Genomic DNA, 17,857 nt, shown 5'->3' on the forward strand with positions numbered 1-17,857 from the left:
CTTAAAAAAAAACTTTCTGCGCTGGTGGTTCCGGAAGTATGAAACACTGGTGTCTCTAAGAAATAAAGTAATTATATATATATATATATATATATATATATATATATATATATATATATATATATACATACATATTTGTGCTCATCGATATACAGCTCTATTTCGTTCTATTACAACTCATCAGTGCCGCAATATATATATATATATATATATATATATTTATATATATTTATATATATATATATATATATATATATATATATATATATATATATATAGCGGCACCGATGAGTTGTAATACAAAGAAATAGGGGTGTATGTCGATGACTACAAATATATATATAAATACGCACACACACACACACACACACACACACACACACACACACACACACATATATATATATATATATATATATATATATATATATATATATATATATAATTTTTGAACATCTGGTTTGTTCGGCTTATATACACTGGAAAACTATAGGTCTGGTTGCGGTTATATTCTGTAACAATGATAGTATCTAACCTTACTTTGTTTTTAAATATTAAAAAAGTAAAATATATTACATAAAAAAAACTTTTTTCAACATCGTTTCTTTCCGTTTCAATTTCAGCTGAGGCTATTTACCGGAAACACTTCCGGTTGCTTTTATTATTTCGATTATTCAATGACTTGGCATGTCCTGTTTTGTTTTGTTTTTAATTTTAATTTTTTTTTCCTTCATACTTTTTCTTTACGTGTTCCTCCCTGGCATAACAAAATAATAATAAAAAAAAAACTACTCGGCGGGATTCGGCCATATATATACACCAGTTTTGTTTTTTTAAATACTTGCAAAAAATACACAAAAAAGTGTGTTTCACTTTTTCTAAACTATAATAACATTCTTTAATAAGAAAGTTGCTGGTTAATTTTTACGACTTGGCCTAGAGTATTATAAACACCATACTCTCCCCATGTAAAGAACGGCTTTCGGACTAAGCCAACCCCCAACCTCGAAAGTCGGTCTTAACATGAGGAGCTTGGGGGTATTCCGAAAGATGTTTTTTGCATGGGGAGGTTGTATAATACGCTGGGGCAAGTCGTAAAAGTTAACGTTGCTATTATTTATTGCAAAAATTGCTTAAAATTATTAATTTGACAAAAAATGAGATTTTCTACAAACATTTAATAAGAAATACAAATGAACGGTAGTTTTTTTCTGTTGATGTTTTTTTTCTACATTTAAAATTTTACTTTATAATTTCTTCCACATAACTTTGTTATTATTACATCGGCAACGTTCGGCTTCATCCGGCTGTTGAAGGCATGTTTATTCAACAAGTCTTTTGGAAAATTAATATTTAAAACAATAAGTGGCACTTATGTTACCGTACTATTTTTAGAATAGTATTTTCACATTAAATGTCAAGTTTTACATATCTTTTTGTTTATTCAATTGTTAGGTGAAAGTACAGATAACCCGGTCGGTTTCTAATGTGTGGAAAATCTACCTTCCGAAAAAAGGTACTCTGGATATTAACAAAAATAAAAATTTCCTCAGTCTCGAAGGATTTAACCTCTACTGATCGAGGAAATAAACGGTAAAGTGTACTTAACCTTATGTTTCTCTCCCTCTCTCTCTCTTCCTCTCTTAATATCTGTTTCCATCCATCTCTCCCAATGTATCTTTCTCTCTATATCACCCTCTTCATCTCTCTTGGAAAACCCTTTTTCTCTCTAACCCCCTCTCTCCCTTTCTCTTTTCCTTTGTCTTGCTCCCTCTCTCTTTCTAACTCTTCCCTCTATCTATCTCTCAACCCCTCTATCTCTCTCTAGCTCCTTATCTTTCTCTATTTCCCTCTCACTTTCTCTTTTCCATCTATATATATATTACCCAGCAGCTCAAGACATACTTACCAAGAAATCACCTCACCAACAAGACGCTAAAAACTTTAACACTAAGGCTCGAATTTTAAAGTAACCTTTTCCCCTCATGTATCCCTATGCCCTCAGCCACAACAGAAATGAACTTCCCAGACCCTCCCCCACAAGTTCCTTAAACACCAAAACATAAATATTATCGACATACCAAACACCCCCAGCTTTCCTCCTTGTTCCCTTCCTCTCTGCCTTTTCCGCCCTCCTCGCCCTGAGCTCATTCATTCTTCCACTCTGTCATCCCAAAATAGCGAACATTTCTGTAAAAGTCTGAGGACGCTACAGACGGCCAAAAAAAACGGCTTAGGCTTATGGCTGGAGAATTCTCACGAGAATGACACCCAGAATATGCTGCGTAGCTTAATTGCCATATATATTTTCATGACTTATTATCTAGCTCTGCCTATGTATTGAGCACTGTTGAGGTAAATACTGAAAATTTACGCATAAAATTATATCTTCGTATATTAATTTGTGATTAAATGAAGTAGTCACATAAATATATATATATACATATGTGTGTATGTGTGTATGTATGTGTTTGCATGTATGTATGTATATATATATATATATATATATATATATATACAGAGAGAGGGAGAGAGAAGGACAAAAGAGAGGGAGTGATAAGTTGTGGTGGGATGAGAATAAATCGAAGCCACATATACATCTACTGGTAGCTCAAAATAGAGATAGAGATGGATAATTTACTAATAATTTTCACCTTTTTGACTTTTATGATTGTAATCTTTTCTTTATTGGCGATACTTGCGTTTTGTCGGCTCCACTCTAGTGATAATTCGTCTGGGAATATGACTTGCACAAGTTGCCGTGGCCAAAGGTCAATTTTTACTAAGCTAGACGGAATGGAAAGGACGATCACCACATAAACATAAAAAAAGATAAAAAATAAACACGACATTTTTTTGAGTCGGCAATGTTCTGCTTGTATATTTAATGGTCGGTTTGAACTGACAGACATGAATTATTGGAGATTTCACAGATGTCTATGGCGCGCAGGTTTTGAAGAATCGTTTACATCGCACCGACTTATTTATTTTTGTATTTTTTAACTTTAGACTTTTCGGTTAAAAATAATGATTTATATATTCGTGTAATTATTCATCTTTTTTTGCCTCTCAATCACACACACACACACACACACACACACAGACACAGATACACACACACACGCACACACACACATATATATATATATATATATAAAGAATAAAACATGTATAAATACATTTGAATCCATATATATGCATATCTATATATATAAACATGTAACTGGTGGTTCGTGCGGAATTAATTGTCTAAAAAAACACTGGACGGATTGCTTCCACGTTTTGGTATAATATGTTTACTACATCCATGTGTGTTTTTATATATTTCTTTTTAATTAGAACATTATACTTAATTTTTCTATGATAAATAGGTGGATTTCTTTGTACCGAGAGGCCATTTTTTGTATTTAGGGACAATTATTTATTACCGCTTCCTGTCACGTGACCAGTGTTACAATTTAGCGGTTTTCCTGCTAGATCTGGAGATTTCGTTTACAATCTAGCGGGAAATTCTAGAAAATCTGGAGGTATTTGGCACCCACACACCCGCATAAATTATTAAAAAAATAAAGAAAAGCAATTGAAAATACTTTAAAACATAAAATAAACTCATTCATGTAAGTAAAAAAAGTAGCATTTATTGCCTTTAGTACAATTATTTATTGATTATTTGTTTTGTTTTTCACCTATTTTTCGACTAACCATTCTTAAATCTCACTATAAAATCGATTTTTCCAAGTACATTTTAGGTGAGGGGGGCATTCCAACCTGCCAAGTTTAGTTTAAAATACGATCTAAAAGTGTAAAAAACAAGAAACAACAGCAAAAAAAAATAGTGAGAAAACACGGAACATTATGGAGTTTTTTTTTGGGGGGGGGGGAAATTAGCGATTTTTGAAAATTTCAGACGATAAGTTAAAAATCTAGCGATTTTCTGGACATTTCTTTCTCCTGATCTCGCGGGTTTTTTTTTTAAATCTCAGTTGACAACATTGCATCAATAAAAAAACACTACAGGCTTAATGTACACAGAATGTGTTTACAATATCCGTAAATTTTCAATGGGTTTAATTACATGATTATTGATAATGTAACCATGTGATTAAAGTTTAATTTAAATTAACCACACGTGGTCGCTAAATGAATGCCGACGCTCAAAGTGTATACACATTTTGACTCCTCCCTTTACTTAAAAATTCACCAAAAATCAGGAAATTAACGAATTTTAATGAAAATTACAGTATTTTTCAAATAATGATCGCAGAATATAATGAACGAATTATTTTTACTTAACTCTTAGTGAAAATGTTTTATTTTGTTTAAACAAAAAATACCTTTACTAAAGTTATGGTTTTCAGTGGTAAATAAAAAACGCAAGAATTTATTTTTGCTTTTTTTAAAGCATCGTAATTCGTAACAATAAAAATAATTTTTACAGTAACATTACGAAAAAAAAGCCCCTAAAGTCCGTATTAATTAATTCAATATAACTCGAAGAAAAATGAATTTCTCACATACTATTCAAAATTTAAAGATTCGATTAGATTCCTATTTCAGCCACCTAAATTATTTAGGGTGAAATGAGTTTAGGAATTTATAGCCAAACCTAAATATTTTGGGGGGGTAAATATCCAGATACGCTACTACAGAACACCGACCACTCTAATTTGTTTGGGGGGGATGTGATGTTGGGGCGCGCGCGCCAACATCACATCCCCTCCCCCGCTCGCGCCCCAATGTACAAAGTAAAATCTTCGGAAAATGTAAAATAGTGTTCTAATTGGTAAATGTCGGTGCGTTACTTACGGAAAATTTGAAAATTCGATGTTCCAGGTAAAAAAAAAACACAGATAAATTACCCCGTACTCCAACTTGGTGTGCTTTCCTTTTCTTATTTTATTTCTTTTTCAGCTAATTTTAAATTTTCCACCCAAAAAGCGCTATAATGTATTTATGAAAATTAGAAAATTCTATGTCCTGGAAAACATCACCTCCCCCCAACGTAGTTTGCTTGGTGAAGCCGTCGTTTATGTTACAGCGTGCATGCGCGTAGCATAAAGTGAAGCTGCAAAATGGTGAAAAGAAGTTCGTGGATTCAGGGGTAAATACCATGCAAACGGTAAATTTGCCCCAAGTTTGACTATCAGATTCGTTGTCAGCGACCTCAATTACCTATGAAAAACAAATTAGAGTGGTCGGTGTTCTCTAGTGGCGTATCTGGATATGGATAAGATATTTAGGTTTGGCTATAAATTCCTAAACTCATTTCACCCTAAATAATTTAGGTGACTTTTTCTTGCTTAAAAAAATAGCATTAATACAGTAAGTTAGGTAAACTGACTTTTTCGTTTAAAAATGGAATCATTTCCCTTTCGTTATTAACTTCAAAAAAAAAAAAAAAAAATTTTAATAAATATTTTGTGGGGTTTGTATTACTGTACACATAGATTCGAAAAAGTTGTCCAAAAAGAAATATATAACAAACAAATGTTATCAAAGGCAAGATAAGTTACTTTTCTACCAAACTGGATATATTTTTCGTGTTTTTATTCAATGTAACGTGTTTATTCAGCTCGAAAACCATACAGTGTTTACCGATGTATTGGAAAATTCAAGATGGCGTCTGATTCTCTCTTTAACACGGTAAGTGTGGGAAAAGGTGTTATAAATAAAAAACCGGATAAAATACTGTTAAAAACTCGCTCAATATTTTTTACCGTGACATAGGTTGACATATATTCGGCGGGTTTTTAATAGTATTTTGTATAGTTTTTTTTTTAGTTATAACACCTTTTTCCATACTTACGGTGTTAAAGAGGGGGTGAGACGCCATCTTGAATTTTCGAATACATCGGTAAACACTGTATGTTTTTCGAGCTGAATAAATGTTACATTGAATAAAAATACAAAAAATATATCCAGTTTGGCAGAAAAGTAACTTATCTTGTCTTTGATAACATTTATTTGTTATATATTTGTTTTTTGACAGCTTTTTCGAATCTATGTGTACAGTAATACAAACGCCCATTTTGTTTTTATATATATATACAGTACAATTGTTGAATGTTACTGTTTTGATTATATTCGTTTGGGGGGCACAATTAAAAAATTAAGAAAGATTAAAATGAAGCGAAATTTATGTTTCCGTTCTATTTTTACAACAACCGTAAAACAGTGCATACTCAGCAAGTTGTATCGTAATTTATAAGCATATTGAAACATTAAATCAACATTTTATTGATTCTTTTGCATAATTAATGATGGAAGTATTTTTCTGTTTATTTTCTTAACATCTGTTAAAAAAAAGAAATAATTTGTACATTCTCTTGAAAAAAAGAATCAAACTTTTATCTACTTTCACATGTGTTCCATTTTAACAAACTGAGCCACAGCAACGCGTGGCCGGGTACAGCAGTATATGTATATATGTATATATATATATATATATATATATATATATATATATAGATAGATAGATAGATAAATAAGAAAGAGAGAAAATGATAATACGAATGCATAAATCATATATATATATATATATATATATATATATATATATATATATATATATATATATGTATATACATATTAACCGATATAAATTTATCCGTACATATACCGGCACAGAAAGCACCATGCTCATCGACAAACCTATGCCAACTGATTTGCTTGTATATGTATATATAAAAATTTGACTTTAGATTCTTTTTTCTTTTTTGCAAAGTGGTCACCACATATCAAAGCCCAGAGATGACTTGAGGGTTAGGGTTAATGTGTGTATCGTAGTCATTGGAGCAGTTACGTGATAATCATTTGTAGAAATATTTTGCTATAATTAGATTATCTACGAGGGCAGTTGAGTAAAAACTTGTTTACGTTAGACTTGAAGATATTGGGATTGTATTCAGTCGGAAGGCAGACCAGCGGAACAGGTGTCTCACAGGCAGTTAGGCAGTAATAAGAAATAAGCTTTGTTCATGCAATCAATGTTTACGTTTAGGCGATGATAGAGAGTGGGTAAATTTATTGAGAGTGATGTCAGCTACACGAGTGTTTTTTGAAGGATTGCTAGTATATATATATATATATATATATATATATATATATATATATATATGTGTGTGTGTATGTATGTGTGTGTATATGTGTGTATTTATATTATAGTTTTGCAAAATCATATATCTATAATATAAAGCTGAACGTCTGTGTGTGTCTGGTCACGAATAGGCTCCTACATGGTTGACTATTATAGAAAACTGATTACATATAATGATAGAAGATGTATCGAGACACAGGAATGGGTATGGTTGATCTGGCATAATTATACTTCATTAAAATTGTGGGGTCTGCGTACGTGCCTGGTCCACAAAGTATGGAAATAAAAAAATTAAAAATTACAAAAGATGTTTACAAGTGTTTTCGATATAGACGTACATAATAATACTTTGATAAGTATGTTTTAACTTAAATAGGGATGTTATAATAAAATTGTGGGGGCTGCGTTCGCGCCTGAACTCCATAGAATGGAAATAGGCACAAAACTTAATAAATACTTTTATTATCTATCTGCTTTAGAATACTTTGATAATTATGTTTCAGATTGAGGAAATATGGTATAATAAAATTATGGGGTGTTCGTTCGCGCCTGACCTCCATAGAATTGAAATATGTCACAAAGTTTAACAAGGTTTTTTAATGTAGATCCACAGAATATTGTGATAAGTGTTTCAGTGTGAACAGGTATGGTATACTAAATTAGGCGTTTATCTATTTTATTTTTACTTCAATCATATTTTTCTTTGGTTTTGATACCCCCAAATTCGAAGCTATCTCTTTACAACCCTTCCGTTTCATAACCTATCATACTTTCATAAATCAGAGTTAGTCTGTTTTTGAACCCAGTCAACGACGGGTACTTTTGCTAGTATATATATATATATATATATATATATATATATATATATATATATATATATATATATATATATATATATATAACAAAAAATAAAGTATGAGATGATGGGAGTAAAGTAAAACTAGGATACACCAAATAGGAAAGAAAAAATGAAACAACTAAATAAAATGCCCGAGGCAAGTAAGCCCCTCCCCCGCTACTTACTTAGAAGTGTAGCACCCTACTGTTTTTCCGACAAAATTCGAAAACAAGCAGGTCGTTCCCTAGTTGGGGAATGGGGTTCTAAATGTAATCAATCACAAACAAATTACATCGGGATTGGAACACAGGGGATTGACGGTGTTTTCCGAGATAAATGTGCGTATAAGGATAACCCACTGGTGACAAAACAAAGGTTAGAATGGGCACCCTTGGAAGCTTTCATAGCACCAATAGAAAAATAAGACTGGGACAGGAACAACATTAATCCTTAGCCTAGAACCTATAAAGTTTCCACTTTAAGTAGTTATCCTATTTAACCTATTCTAATAAATCTTTTGATTAGGCTGGATTCCATATAACTTAGCCCTGCATGCGCAATACCTTGGATTATAGGAAGTTAGAGAAGGTATACAGACTCGAACTCAGCACCTCGTCGGATGTACAGACTAGTGTTGTCCACCCATCTCCTATCGAAATCCATGGTATGCAATCTTTTCCAATCGCGTCTGATTTTTATTTAAGCTGATACTTAAAATAAGCAACCAAATCTCGATCAGAAAGAGATTCAACCCCATGGATTACGCTAAGACGTGTAGTCCTATTGAATGGCCTAGTTATCCTCGCAAGAAACACCATTCGCATCTCCTTAGTAAACAGCGGGTCGATGTTTCAACGATGTACGCTAAATCAAGGGGAACCGACCGCTCGTGGTCGATGCGAGCCCTTATCTCTCTGACATACTCTCAGAGACTCTGAAGTCGACTCATAGGAAGAATGCATGGTCTGTTTTTTTTCATGATTATCGTTGCAGCGTGAACAGAATTGTTACTTTCTTTCCTTCCCTTTCTCTCTGTCCAATCTGTCGTAGAGTGATAGTACATCCCGGACAGGTCGCCAGATGATTGTGAAATCAAAGTTGTTTGACTTGGTGCCCAATTTCACTGCGAGAGAACCTTCTCCTCCGATATATGTAGCCACTCCACCAGCGGATCCTTTGCGGTATCCACCACTAAGTCCTGATATAATTCATTTCTATGCCGAGCAAGGTCACTAAACCCTAGTAATGCCTTAAGGCGACCTGGCATTTGGTGAAGAACGGCGTCTCCCCACGCGGTCTTCGGCTACCTTCAGTAGCGTTGTTGAGTATGAGGTGAGGAAAGAACCGCTCAACCGCAGAAACCCATGAAGAATCTTCGAGTAATATTCGACTTGGGAAATCCAACCTTTCAGCGTGTCAATGACACTCCACGTCGCGCATCCGCAAGTCTCCTTCGCTAAGACTTTGCGTATAGACTTGTTTACAGAAAAATGGCTTTCTCCTCTTCCAAAAAAGTGAGAGGAGAAGCTGCTCCAAAAGCTTTAAGGCGGCCCGCAGGCAGATGAAGTCCAAACATGCGGTAAAAGATGAACGGAAAGACGTAAGAGGCGCACTCCTCCGCACGACCCCTCAAGGATAATTTCCTTTGAATCCAAGTTTTCACAGAGAGTTCGACGTTAGCCTGCACCTCCGACCAATTCTTTTCCAACTGGAGACCCGGTCCAAACCAAACTCCGAGAATACGAAGTTGGCCAATCGGACCAACCGAAATGGTCTGGAAGTGTAAGAGCCCCCGACCAGTTTCCGAACCTCATGCCAATGGACTTGCTACGGCTGACAACGATCCCTGTGATGTTTTCATACTCAGTGAGCGCCTGAGTCACATTTAATGTCGTTACGGCTCGACTCGCACACCGTGATATGATCAGCGTCCGTGGACACCCTGACACGTTTTAAAAAGCAATGCCGCGCAGGATTGCTCTCCGCACCTCGTCATTTAATTTACGAAGGAAAGGTTTCGACGCCAGGACATAAAGCAGAGGTGACAATGGACAAACCTGACACACCAACCAAGATACCCCAAACGACTAATGTCAGTCTGAGATACAGCAACTTGTGGAAGACCGGTCCAAAACGGCAATCGCTAATTCCAAGAAACAATGGTCGACCCTATCAAAAGCTTTGGACTAAATTGATAACCGGAGCTTCTGTGTCGTCTTGTATCCCCTCAAATATCGTGCGCTCCATGTGCAAGTTGTTCTGACTCCTTTCACAGCGTAATTCAGTAAAGCGGAGCGAGCCAGCTAAATACCTGCCAAACTTCTGGCCGCATACTCAGGGCAGTTGGGTGGAGCGCTCCTAAAACAAGCTATGCGACATACAAATATCTTTACGTGAGGCTGACAAGCTAATCAAAAACCTTGATTCCAGTAAAGCAACTGGCCCTGACGGCATTCCAATTATAGTGCTCAAAAAAGCTTCATCCAGAACTAGTGCCTATACATACAAAGTTGTTTAAGCGTTGTCTTACAGGGAAATGCTTCCCAACACCTTCGAAAATCTCATTAGTAAGCCCTGTATTTAAGAACTCAGGTTATTGCTCATCTCCCTCTCATTACAGACCAATAAGTCTCCTGTGCATCATAAATAAGCTACTGAAATACCGGTTAACTAGAACAAGTAATCAACTATTTCAGGAAAAAGCAACCTCCTTAATAACGTGCAATATGGTTTCCGTTCTGCTAGATCTACAGTAGACGTGCTAACAGTTATATCTCATAGGATTAGCGAATCTCTCGACAAAGGCTTCCTCTCTAGGGCAATCGATCTTGACATATCAAACGCCTTTGATAAGGTATTACATAATGGACTACTTCAAAAGATCTCCAGCTATTGTATATCTGGAAATCTCCACTCAATTATTAAGTCATTTTTCTCTGATAGGTTCACAAGAGTCGTGGTTGATCGACAGAAATCAGAAGCTCTCAATATTAATGCTGGAGTCCCTCAGGGGTTTATCCTGCGCCCTACTCTCTTCCTGATCTACATAAATTATCTTTCAAACTTCTGGTCGCATACTCAGGGCATATTCGTAGATATTTATGCTGACGAAACTACAAGCTATGATAGCATATCAAAGACTGTAAACGACCAAGTTCTCTCTGATTCTCCTCCTCTGACCTTGAGCATGTGGTACAATGGAAAAAGAGGTCGCTGGTTACTTTTAATGCATCTAAAACCAAGCTTCAATCTGTACACGATCTATGCACTGATGTCAACCTGGCATCGGTTGAAATGAAAGACTCTCGTCTTCGAGAGGCTTCATGTTTTGACAAGCTTCTGTGCTTCACCTTTACTTCTGACCTGAAATAGAACACGTATATCAAATTCATTGCTAAGGTCGCTGGAAAAATGGTGCGATCTTTCTACCGCTCCAGTAGATATCTCACTCCTGATACAGTTCTCTTCCTATATAAAAGCAATATACGGCCAACGATGGAATAATGCTGCCATATCTGGGAAGGAGCTGCTAGAAGCATGTGATCCTGCCTTGACAGAGTTCGAAATAGACTTCGTAGCTTTGTGAAGGATGCCCTTTTCTCTTCTCTGCAAGCTCTTTCCCACAGAAGAGACGTTGCGAGCCTGTTTCTGCTTCATCGTTTTTTTCATAGCAGCTGAGCTTCAATCTATGCCCCCGCCGCCAAACTTTCACGAAAAACACTCGTCTAGCCAAAATCACTATCAATAATTTCCCACACTCTTTATCTGTGCCTAAACCTAAACGCAGATTCCATGAACAAAGCTTGTTTCTTAGAACTGCACGCCTGTGGAACACTCTTCCGATTGCCTGCTTTCCAGTGCTGCACTTCTATTTCTTGTTTTCTTTCGCGGAGGAGAAATCCTTCACGACTGAGATAATTTTTATTTTTGTACCATTTCTCCACGTTAAAAAAACGACCCTGGTGTCTAACTGTGTCCCGTGGGGAGGCATAGTAAATAGGTACAATCTAATTGTCATCAAGTCCAATGTAAACAAGTTCTTGATGAATCGCCCCACTAAGTGATCCAATTTACAAAATTCGTACTACTTATGTTTACTACACTATACTCCCATTGATTAATGTATACCTATTAAATCTTATCCTCGAGTGGCCTCCGAGTCTTGATAAATGGTGATTCTAGTGTAAAACCTTTGCAAATCTCGCGAGTAAAAACTAGAGTACGCTCTCCCCGGTTTCTCACTTTCCAAATGTACTCACCGGAGCCGCCGTAGCGTAACAGTGTTAACGTCAACGGCTATAATTTATCTCTAACTACTTGACCTTCATATCACTCGCTAGAAAAGAGATTGAAGTCCTCCTTTACTAGCGCTATAGGGATCACCCCAGCCACTGCCTGTGTCAACTTATCTTCTATGTGCGTTTTCGTCCGAATCTTAGTTACAGCGAGGCGTTGGCTTTATTTGACACAAAAGCATTAAATTCTAGCTTTAAGCTTAATCCACCAGCTACTCCTGATAACAGCCCCCACTAAATCACGCTGATTTTGTGACGTTTGCTGTTCCTGCGAGAAGACCGTTTCCAGCAAGGAGGTGTTACCCAGTTAACCTATGCCTATCCCTTAACTCTATACGGGCCATAATCAATTTATGGTCCAAATGAACTAGACATTGGAATGTGAGACAAGATAACAAATCTACGTCGCCTTTTCTAACACATTCTGTTCAGGTAAGTACTGAGAGAAAGGTCACACTATTATGCTACATCCACGTCTCTCTCCCTGGGTGATTCAAACGAAACCTGCAGACAAGATCGACCGAGGCCATCCGGCCAGAAAGCCTGCTTTCGATCCTCTATCCCCCCGAATTTATCTATCTTGGGGTCCAAGATGGCATTCCCATCCCCATTCACACTACCCGTTCCGGACCCGAGAGAAACACCCCCACACATCGAACAAAGGAAACCCTATCGCTAGCAATATTCAGCGCATAAACTGGGACAATCCCGACCTTACGGATTTTTACGGCATCATCGACCACGGCCAGCCTTCAATGAGCGTCTGTCTGAGCTATGTTTTCTGTGGCAGATAAAGTGCGAGTAACTGGTAACTGTACTTTACAACAACGACGATTTCCATATGCTGAGTAGACGTTATAGTTTTCGTCGGCACATCGCAATCTCCGTACGAAACGAAGTGGGTTTCCTAAAGAGCAGCTATATCTACCTTAAAAGTCACGAGATATTGCAGCAGAGTTCCTTCAGGGTCGTATGCGCCTCACGTTCAACTAGCTAGGGTCAGGTTCATGCTTCTCGACTTAATAGTATTCTTCACACACGGGTCTAAAATCGTCTGGGGTAAGGACGTCGAAGGACTGGCCGAGACTATCCATGAGCAGGTCAGACGTAACCCGTCTTTCTCTTGATAGGCCTTCCATACGCAGGGGAAAAATCAGTTTACATACTCTAAAGAAACAGAACTGAACGTAAAGTGGGGCCCTCTCTTCGAATTTGACAGCTTGGTTGTTTAACAATGGATGCTCCCCATTCACTAATTAAAAGCCGGGGAACGCTTTTTATCCTGACCAATGTTATAAATTTAGTGGCGTCCTTAAAGTTCCTGGGATTCGTAACATTCTTCCCGTCCACTTTTTCGAAACTCTCTAGATTTTTGAGGTACCTCCTATCTCTTCCGTTGAGGCCCCAATTACCTGACTACTATCTGCTTCGCAAATCCTCCTGCCTAGCCAAAATGGGATATTTTTCTAGATTTCTCCTCTCTTAGGTATGTGATGAGAGTTTTTTCTTCTTTTTCTTTTACTGGAACCTCTTCAGGCTCCTCCTTTGGAGTGTTCCATAGGGAAGGGATGTGCTTAATTTCCTCTTGGGTTGGGGTGTGTGACCCAGGTACTGACGGATTCTCTGCATTATCGTCTGTTTTCATTACTTGTTTTCTTTTATTCTTCAATTTTTTCTCTCTTCTCCCTCTTGTTCCCTGGCTTTGTCGTTGCCGGCTTGCCTTCACCTTCCAACTACAAAGAGATTGTCCTCACCTTTCTCTTAGCCGCTACTTCCATCGCCCTTGATGTTGTCTGAGGGACTACCTGTTGTCTTTTCCCTTTCTCAGAGGCGACCTTGCTCCAGGTGATGGCTTCCTTCTCCGACGTTTTTCTCTTCCTCCATCTTTTTGTAGAAGCGCCTTTTCCGCTGTCTTTTCCGGGGTTTCATTCTCTGGGCATGTTTCTGAAATATATCCAGGTTTCTGGCAATGCAAGCAATGTGTTTTTCCCCTCCACAATTGACCAGCAATTAAGTTGTTCCGGGATTTTGCTGAACCCTTTTTGGTCCACTCTGACCAAGATGTTGTAATTTCCAGCCATGATTTTTCCTGGTCCGCGAACCGAATAAACTACCCCACCTCACCATACTGTGACATAATTGCCTCCATTTCTTCCTCGTCGATGAAGCAAAACACCCCGAGGATCGTGACCGCCGTCCTCCTTTTTGACTAGTACTCTGGTTTTAATCTTATGTTCTTCCATTCTTTTGCCACTTTTTTCTGCCTCTTTCTTAGTCGGCAGAAAAAGATCCGACATGCCGTACTATGTATTAGGTCGGTATTTCCAGTTCTCCTAGTATCTCTATCATTTTGTCTTTCAGGACCCTGTAAGTCCCCTGCTCTTTCGATCCGATATCACCAACGATACCGATCTATCTTAGATCCGCATCATCGTGTCTAGAATTACTTTGATCGTGTTTCCCTCTACGTATCGCTGGTATATCGTTTCAAACAGATCTTCATAAAGTTTTGGGGATTTCCTCTTCTGAGCACCCCAGTTTGTTGCTTGTCTCTTTATTCTTTGGGGGATATTTTTGGTGTCTTCTGTGTTTTCGGTATCGGAGAATCTGTAATTACAAGGGTTGGCCATACCTCCACACATTTGTTCTTTGCCTCTGTTCTTATTGACCCTCCCGAGGAGCACCGATCCGACACTAATTGCACTAAGGATCTTACGTTTCTAATCAATTTGCCTGATTTTTGCGGACTATTTGCTATCGATTGGGACTTTATGGTTTAGTCTCCCACTCCTCGTCGTCTATCGCCCAACGTAGTTTCCAATTCCTCTGCGGCTTTTGCCTCTCAGCTCTTATGCTTTTCCCCATTTAGCTTGGACACCTTCATGCTCAGAGAAATAGACCAAAAGTTCAGGAAGTTCAGGAAGCGAGACCTCTGGCCCAGCAGTGAAAGACGTCTTACTCCCCAGATCGAAATTGCCTCCAGGCGTGGCAACCAAAACTGAGGCACCACCGGATGTGGTACCCACCGAACGGACACAGATACGGACGGCGAACCTGAGACACAACTGGATGTGGAAACTTCAATCCACAACGGACATGGACGACGAACATGGAGTGCTACTGGCCGTTACCCATACGGATGCGAACCATGAAACCGTGTCTCTAGGCGCAGCAATCTTTCCACTCCCCGGAACTTTACCACCTGCGGGCGTGGCGTGGAGGACATCCCCTCTATCATCTAGCTCCATCTCGTCAGCTTAGTACCCGAACAAAGACTCACCGATTCGGAGACGTGAACCATCGCCTTAAAAGTTACGTAAGGCTTCTCGAAACTGCCGGCTATTTAAGTCCTGCCGAATAATAGACTATCTGAAATAAACCCGGTTAATATTGCCCCTCATGTACAAACAAAACCAACGAACAATAAATTCCAGCTAGTCCAGAAGCCCAAAGAATAGGATCGGTCTTTTGAAAAAAAAAACCTTTGAGCAACAAATCTTTTACCGTAATCAATTGATTAAGTAGGGTTTGCCACAAAGTGTAGCGTCCGAACAGATACTACATCGTGATCCTGGCTTGAAGGTCAGATCGTTACTATTTAGAGAAATTCAAATAGTATATAAGTTTAAAATATTCCAAAATAGCTACTTTTCAGACGGTGAAATACATATATGAATACATTTATAATCCCGATTTTAAAGGAGTTAAGCAGTTGGAAACGTCTCTATACCATTTTTAGTCGCGTGCAAGCAACCCTATACGTTACTCGGTCTGTCGGTCGGTCTACGGTCGGTCGGTCTGTCTGTCTGTCCGTAACACTTTTGTGCTTGGCCTTTGTAATTAAGATCATAGGTCTGTTGTTAATACATGCTATTCTTAGTTTTTTTAAGCTTTTTATGGTCTTTTGGCCAAGTTTCCAATGAATTGAACTTGTTTCACACACACACACGCACACACTTTATTTTAAAAAAATGCACACACACAGAGAAATTGTATATATATATATCCTCTTTTAAAAAACGGTGGGGTTTTCATTAGTAAGTTTAGAGTCCACCTAGTGAATGAGGTATTGTGGTAAATGTTGCCAGTCAAGAGTAATGTCGCTAAAGACTCCAATTTTTACTTTAGTTACAAAGACCCTGCAACACTCCCCTCTCCAGACCTTATAGGGCCTTCTGCCTAAATTTGTTTTGTCTTTTGGAGATTTTACTTTTTTTATTTTTTTAATTTTATATTGGAATTTTTTTAATTGAAATTTTTCTTTAAACGAAATAAATTAAATATAAAGATCAAAGTGTAGTATCTGTTTCGGCAGATACTGCAAGCAAAGACCATATGTGGGGATAACCTCACATATAAGACTTTGGTCAAGGTAGGAGCAACCCTTCATACCAACTGCCACTATCCAGCTCCCCTACTCCCCGGGGAGTTGGTCCCCATTTCCCCTTCACTCCTCACATTAAAAATCGGCCTTGTGCCTAATTTGCTCGGTGGGGGAGCAAATAAATACCAACCCCACATATCAGACCTTGGTCAATGTAGGGGCAACCCTTCATACCAATTTTCAATATCCAGCTCCCATTTCCCACCCATCGGGAGCTGGTCACCTTTTCTCTCCCCATCCCTCTCTCTACACAGTAAAAACGGCCTCGTGCCTAATTTGCTCGGTGGTGAAGCAAATAAATACAATCTGTTTTGGCCTAGATAAATATGTAGTTACTGTTCCAGCAGATACTGCAAGCAAAGACCATATGTGGGGGCAGCCCCACATATAAGACCTTGGCCAATGTAGGGGCGACCCTTCACACCAATTGTCACTATCCAGCTCCCCTACTCCCCGGGGAGTTGGTTCCTATTTCCCCTTCACTCCTCACATTAAAAATCGGCCTTGTGCCTAATTTGCTCGGTTGGGGAGCAAATAAATACCGCTTTTCTTGGCCTTTTGACCAAGGTCAAAGTGTAATATCTGTTCCGGCAGATACTGCAAACAAAGACCATATGTGGGGGGGACCTTTTGTCAATGGAGGGGCAACCCTTCTTACCAATTGTCACTATCCAGTTCCCCTTGGTGTTGGTCTCAATTTCCCCTTCACTCCTTACATTAAAAATCGGCCTTGTGCCTAATTTGCTCAGTGCGGGAGCAAATAAATACCCCTTTCTTGGCCTTTTGGCCAAGATCAAAGTGCAGTATCTGTTGTTACTACATGTGTACTTGTGTTTGTAACTTTGTGATATAAAGTGGGGGATCACTTTTCTGTAATTATTGTATGTTAAATGATCACCCTCTTTACAAGCAGTTCGTCTCAAAGCCATTCAAATCATTCTCCAGATCATTCAATTTATTTTTGAAGTATTCCAGTTATTTTTTAGACATTCAAGTCATTCTTAAGGTCATTCAATTCATCCTTTAGTTAATTAAAGTCATTCTTAGTCATTTACTTTTTATTTATTTAAGTCATTTCAGCCCATTTTTCGGTCATTTTAGTTTATCTTTAAGAATTTCATGTCAATCCTACATTCACGTATTCATTCATTACACGAGAGAACGCGACTAATGGCTATCGGCCTTGTTATATATATATATATTTTTTTTCAATTGCCTTCGAATTTATTAATTGACCCACTTTC

At 37.9% G+C, this 17,857-nt stretch overlaps 1 pseudogene; it reads left to right on the forward strand.

Annotated features, from left to right (window-relative positions):
- Window positions 1-17,379: 17,379 nt before the first annotated feature.
- Window positions 17,380-17,516, forward strand: LOC145293548 (U2 spliceosomal RNA; annotated as a pseudogene).
- The last annotated feature ends 341 nt before the right edge of the window (window positions 17,517-17,857 follow it).

Source organism: Euprymna scolopes, chromosome 14, assembly GCF_053919585.1.
Source record: "Euprymna scolopes isolate OS-2025 chromosome 14, ASM5391958v1, whole genome shotgun sequence".
NCBI lineage: Eukaryota > Metazoa > Mollusca > Cephalopoda > Sepiida > Sepiolidae > Euprymna > Euprymna scolopes.